Source organism: Rutidosis leptorrhynchoides, chromosome 2, assembly GCF_046630445.1.
Source record: "Rutidosis leptorrhynchoides isolate AG116_Rl617_1_P2 chromosome 2, CSIRO_AGI_Rlap_v1, whole genome shotgun sequence".
Taxonomy (NCBI): Eukaryota; Viridiplantae; Streptophyta; class Magnoliopsida; order Asterales; family Asteraceae; genus Rutidosis; species Rutidosis leptorrhynchoides.
In genome coordinates this window covers 665,730,965-665,738,496 of record NC_092334.1, presented here as the reverse complement: position 1 = coordinate 665,738,496, position 7,532 = coordinate 665,730,965, and positions in this window count along the sequence as shown.

Below are 7,532 nucleotides of genomic sequence, written 5' to 3'. Positions count from 1 at the left end.
TCATTATATTAATATAACATTTATATTTATCTTGTTATTACCTTAAATATTATATTTTTTATTAATTATGCAGTTTTTAATAGTTATATGATTTTATACATTACAATATATATACAAATAAAGATGATAATAATAACAATCTTATTATTAATATTAATAGTAATACTAATAATGGTAATGATATTAATGTAACAATTATATTTAACTCTGTAATTAAGTTTGTTATAATACTATTATTATGTTATATCTACATATTATATAATTAGTGAATCTTTAATACTTATTATTTATTTATATATATACATATATTACAATACATATAATATTACTTATGTATAGAATTCATATGTATTTACAGATTTATTTATGCACCAATGTTCGTGAATCATCGGAAATGGTCGAAGGTCAATTAAATATATAAAACAAAATTCAAAATTTTTGAGACCTAACTTTACAGACTTTGCTTAACGTGTTGAAACCATATTAAGATTTAGTTTAAATTTGGTCGGAAACTTCCGGGTCATCACACGTGGGGTTATATACCAAACTTCAAAAATATGTATATATATGTTTGTATTTTATGTTATATACAAAACAGGGTAAAACAGTACACTTTCAAAGACTGACATTAATTTCGGCAAAAGCTACTAATTTTAACGACATGAAGTAAAATATCAAATGTGATATAAAAAAATATGTTTGCAAACTCGGTATTTTTAATCATTTTTCTACACTAATCACCCTCATGAATTTAAATTTTTACTGATTTCTTGCAAATGAGGGCATTGCAAGATCTCAAGTGTGAGGAAGGGTTATAAATTCTCTCGGGTTTACACTTAGTTTAATTGCCAAATTTTGTGAAAATTTGAAAAATTTTCAACTAAATGAACTCAAAATCATGTTTATACATATTTATGAACGATAAAACTAGGTGATTATACCGAAATTATTGTTACCTCAGAGAGAACATAAATTGTGAAACAACCCAAAATGCCTGAATTCATTTAAAATGGAATAGAGGAGAATAAAAAGGCAGAGAAAAAAATAAATAAAAGCTAAGTGTGGGAAGAATTTACCAAGTTCTTTAAAACATATATCACATATTTTGTACAAGATTATTGCAGGTACTTTTGTTTTGGACGATAATAATCAGTTTTACCCGATTTACTGTAATATATTTAAAAGAAAGATGGATCTACACGATGAATCAATTCCATCATTAAAAGGAAGTAAAGTCTTCCGAAAAAGACACGCGCTTCTTGATTTAGGTCAGGAAGTTGTCATCCAGACTAGCTGTAGGTTGACGAAAAATCTAGAAAAGTCATCTCTAAAATCAGCAGGAAATCCACGGACCTCATCATCAAACAGGGTCGCCAAGTGGTCAGACTTATCCTAACCATGAGAGGATCTGTCTCGTAAAATGGGGAGGGCGCCGTGCAAATTAGCTTGATAAGACTAATGAATCAGACCCCCAGAAAGGATAATCTCCTTAAAGATTGAAAATCAGCTTTTAAGACTGATATTAATCAATCCTTGAGATTGACTTTAAAGATTTAGAATTACAAACTCATGGAATTCAATGATATCTAAACTCGAGCTTGAACGAGAAAATATTTTGATCAAATTAAAACCGATTTGTTTTCTAAAAACCTATTTTCAATGCGTTCATTACCATTGAACGTAAAATCCTAGGAATTCACCTGGAATTCATTAGGTCACCTGAACCAAATCGGGTGTCAACCGTAAGAACGGTGGTTGCATAGCATGGTCGAAGACAGGACCTTGTGCCAGACCGAAAAATTATAGGGTGATCTTTACTATTTATCCTACAAAGCATAGTAATTACATCCGACACGTTTTTGACCATAATTATCTGCATGTCATGGGACATTGCCTTAACAGTTGCTTATTCATCGCTTTTCTTTACAACCAGACGGTAGTTTACCGAAAGGTAATATACGGAGCAAGTATACTGGACGTGTTGCTTTCCTAATACAAGGTTAGCAAGTGGGTGACACAAAACCACAATTTTTGAGCTAAAATTTTAAAAATCTGAAACCCACAAAACCCACAAAAATATTTTGCAAACACCGGTGAAGGATTATTCCGGAAAACTTGTCTAGGGTAATATCTAGCTTGAATTTTCTAAAGATCAAATGTTTTCATAAAGATCCAATTTCCTTAAAGGATCTAAATTTTTATAGTCATGTGGGACTGCAAATCACATTGTTACTATCATTGTTTATACCGCCGTATCAAAATCACTGATGTATAAAGTGTGAGAATAAAAAAAAGTGTGATTCGAGTGAAGTACGATTTAATTTCAAGTTATGTATTGCTTGAGGACAAGCAATGTTTAAGTGTGGGGATATTTGATAGTGCTCCAATTGAACATATATTTAGGCGCAATATCCTTCCAATATGTAAAGCTTTTAGTTGCAATTGTTCTATTTTTATGTAATAATCATTTAAATAAATAAGTGCGAAGACAAAAGAAAGAATCGACGATTTGAAGACGCAAAAGACCAAAAAGCTAAAAAGTACAAAGTACAATCCAAGTGGTTCAATTTATTGATGAGAAACGTCTAAAAATGACAAGAGTACAAGCCACGAAACTCAAAGTACAAGATATCTAAGCGTACGAAAAGGCGTTCGAAAATCCGGAACTGAGACATAAACCGAGCATTAACATACAACTCAACGGAGCTAAAATTACAAATCAACTATGCACAAGAATATAATATAATATATATATAATTATTTAAATTATATATATATATATATATATATATATATATATATATATATATATATATATATATATATATATATATATATATATATATATATATATATATATATATATATATATATATATATATATATATTATGTCGACAAAGCTAGTGGCCAAAAGTAAATGAGCTGGAACCAGAAGCTTCGCACTCGCGGAGCTGTGAAGCACAAAACCTCCGCACTCGCAGAGCACACCAGGACCCAAATCCCACTATAAAAGGCGATGTAATTCGACGAAATATTTACACCTTTTTCCAATCTCTCAATCTCTATATGTAATATATTTATATTATAATTATAATTTTAATTTAAGATTAATAATAAATTATGGTTTAGTTGGGTTATTGTAAGAAATGTTTTACGGGTTTTAAAGTCGGAGTTCTGTCCGTGTAACGCTACGCGATAAATAATCACTGTAAGCTATGTTCTTCCTTTTTAAATTAATGTATCGTAACTAAGTTATTATTATGCTTATTTGAGCCGAAGTAATCGTGAATTTAGACTAAATATTAAAGATGAGGTTATTAGATTTTGAACCATAATTAATGTTTGAACAAAAGACCGACACTTGTGGGCATTTGACTATGGACTATTAATAGATGGGAGGTATTGTCTAATTGAGTGACAACTCATTGGAGTCTGTCGAACCTATCTTCAAATTAATTAACTTAATAATTAATAATGATTATGGTTGTCCTATGTAGTGACATTCATACTGAATCTATTATAATCATTTAATTAATTATTCGGGTTAGGTAATTGATTATTCAAACTGATCAAGTGGGTAAATTAATATTCATATCTAATCAAAACAGGGGTGGATTACATATAGTGATAACTGGTGTAATTGTTGATAGAAGTGATAATGGCGTCACAGTTTAAATCTTTAATTAGTTAGAATATTTGACTTCGGGTATAAGGGTAATTTGACGAGGACACTTGTTGATGTATTTTATGCAAGTCCCTAGACATCTACCCACGTCTATTGCAGGTGCAACAGTTTACAAGATACTATGATCGCTCGTTATTATCCTATCTGTGTTTATATGTGGTTACAGGTATTACAAGAACGCGATAAGGATGTTTGACTATGTTAGACTTAGTCAGACGTACGAGTGAAGCATCACTCGTACTGCTGACAGGCTCATACGCACGGTTGATGCTGAGCTAAGTCACAATTATAACCTAAATGAGAAAACACGAGTGAGTGATCAACCGTACGGCCGATGAGGCCAACTCGTACGAGTGATGGATGACACGTACGGTTGAGTCAACAGTTGGGGTATATAAAGGTTTATGTTCTTCATTTTAGGTTAAGCCTCTCTCACACACAATCACTCAGATCTGGTTCACCTGATCCGATTCTCTCTCAACCCAAATCACTCCAGGTAGTGAATAATAGCTCTAGGCATTAATCTAATCACAATCCTTGTTGTGGCTTGACTAATTTAATCCCAAAAATCTTCCCATATTCACTTTGATTGGTTTGATTCACTAATTCCGCCATTGTGTGAATTAAACCTGTTGATCTCGAAGTTCCTAGTCATGTTTCATCATTGGTATCAGAGCATTGGTTATGATTTCAACATCATCAAGTGATTTTTGGTGATTAATAGGGTTTATTTTTGGGTTTTTGAGATAAAAGTGATTTTAATCAAAAAGGAATCATTTTTACGTGTGTAATTGTAATTAGAGAGTGTGTTTATGTTTGTTTAGTGCTAATCTAGCTATTGGATGAAGAAATTAAGGTTTAGCATCAATTTTTAGGGTTTTTGGGTGATTTGAGCTGAACAGCAGTTCACACGAGTGGGTCAAAATTTCTTGATCACACGCACGGTTGACCACACGGTTGATCGTCACTCGTGAACTCACACGCACGGATTAGCATAACCTTTTGAGGTTAAGTGACAAGTCTGATCACACGAGTGATCACGCATTTGACGGTGACACGTACGAGTAATCACACGGTTGATTATCACTCGCACGTATAAGAATTAGTGTTTGATTTTATTGGATAAGTAGTGACACGTACGTCTGATTCTGTGACACGTACGGTTGATACTTTCACACGTACGGTTGATACTATCACACGTACGAGTGATATCCAATATTGCACGTCTGATCTTTGTTAAAAGTTTTTTTTCAAGATGTTTAATTCAAATGACTACGCGTTGGCTGCACCGTTAGTTCAGAGCATTACGAGTATGACTTAACGATTACTCCTCGCTGAGAGTGAATCAGGAAGTGGTACGAAATGTCCAAGGTTATTGAATATGGATAACTATTCCACTTGGAAGTCAAGATTTAAGATTTGGTCTGATGGTCAGGACACGAAGCTTTGGAAGTATATTGAAACTGAATTTCAATGGCCACGTTCACCTGTTACAAATGAATTGTATACGTTACACAATATGCCTTCAGAAGAGTGTGAAGAATATAATTTAGAGAAGAAGATGTAATGTAACTTGACAAGTGCTCTTGATGGTCCAATATTCCATCAATTTCTGTGTCATGACAATTCGTTCAAGATATGGGAAGCACTTCGTACTTTCAATGAAGGGAATTCGTCTTACAGAACCAGAAAAGGATTAGAGTTGAAAGCTGAGTTTGATCATTTTCACTGGCAAGTTGGAGAGTCCATTACAGAATTGGTTGATAGATATCGTCATTTGCTAGCTGAAATACATAAGCATGATGTAACCATTGAAGAGAAAGACAAAGTAACATGTCTAGCTGGAGCATTACCGTTAGAATGGAATGGTTTCGTATTGACTATGAAAACCAGTGGAGAATTAGCTACTGCTACAGTGAAATCATTTATTGCAAGACTTCAAGAAGAGGAACTAGAGTTGTTAAACAAAGTCAAGAGGTCTAAACAAGTTCAAGACACAAAAATGTATTGTCCAAATGGTAATACACCGCCTAAGTCGGCTCATGCACCATTTCAAACAGCTTTCGCTACGAACAATCAGAATATGTATGGTTTGAATGTAAGCAGTGCACCTATTCAACAAACTTCGTATCCACCACAAGTTTCACCATGTTCTCTCAATACTCAATTACAGCCTACTACCAATACTACAGAGACGTCTACACCAACTGCATCAGATGTTCTTTCTGCACTTAAGATTGAAAACATGAGGAAAGCTGGGAAAGAAAAGATAAGTGAAGATATAGCTTTGCTATCAAGCCTGGTCAACTCTTATGATAGTTATCTTGATGGTCGTGTGGGCAACATTCATCTAACAACCGAAGATTATCATCAACTTGATAAAGATGAAGCAGAAAAGATGGATATTATGTGGGGTATGGCAAATCTTATGAGACGAGCAAAAGATTATGAAGAGCGAACTGGAAAACCAATCAGTCTGACCAAGGATACAAAACTGGGTTTTGATATGAATTCTGTTACTTGTTACAACTGTGGAGAATTAGGTTACTTTTCAAGACAGTGTACGAAACAAAAGAAGCAGGGTAATCGTAATCCATTCAAGAATCAGAACTACAGTTCTCAGAGTCATTCAACTAAATGCGAGATCTACATTACTGATAAAGTAAATGAGGCAGAAATAGCTGAAAGTCCGAACAAAGCTTTGGTTGTCATTCATGGAGACGATGGTGATTGGTCTATGAAGTTAAATATAGCTGATCAACAACCTAAGGCTAACATGGCTAAGATTTCTGAAGTAGAAGAAGATTGTGTCACTAGTAAGAGTTTAATTGAGAAGCTGACTGTTCGTGCTAAAAGAGCTGAAGAATTGTCAAGAACCATTCGAAAAGAGAAGGTTCATAAATAAGTTGTGAGCAAATTCAAAAAGGCACGTGATTCAGTTCCTCGTACACCTGAATCTGGAAGTGTCTCACCAACATCATCAGAGGACTACTACTTCAACAGTTGGAAGGATAAGTATGGTGATACCTCAGTGTTTGAAGATAGTCTAGAAGCAGATCATAGTGAAGAAACATTGGTTGATGCTGATAAGGAATTAGACGAATGGGGTAGAATGATTGCTGTTGAATTGGAGATGTTAGTTCTTTTGGGTGAAGGTTCAGATCTCGAGAGTGTAAATTCAGAAATTGATGATTCAGACAAGACGTCAGAATCAGAGGTTGAAGATAAAGCTGATCGTACTGGGATAGATCAAACTGATTTTGAAGCATTGAACAATCAAGCAGTTGACTTATTGAAGATGTGCTTATCAGCTAGTGATCTTGAAAAAATTTCCAGTTTGACAAGAGCTAATGACATATGGGATAAACTTGAGCAGATTCATTTAGGAAAAGATGCTGATACTTCAGAGTTTCTTACAGACTCGTCAGAATCAGAAGATGAGCTCGATGATAGGAAGAAGACAGATTTCTTTGCATTTATGGCTGAGACTTCCTCATCAAATAATGCTCAACAGGTATCTTCTGATCCATCTACTGTTGTTGAATCTGTTAAATGTGTTGAATCTAAGGTAACAATAGATAATTTAACTAAGGCATATGCGAAAATGAAAGAAAAATGGCATGCTGACCATATGACCACTAAGGTTGAAAATGAGTTGAAAGAGCAAATCAGAGTTTATAAAAAACAACTTCACGATCTGAAATGTTATAACTTTGATATAAATCAAGCTTTAGTTAAATGTGTTGACACAATAAACGAATTGAAGAAAGGAAATGAATGCATTAAAGCTGATTTAGAAGCTATATCAATTAAGATGAAATGTTGGGCAAGTGCGTCACAATGGAA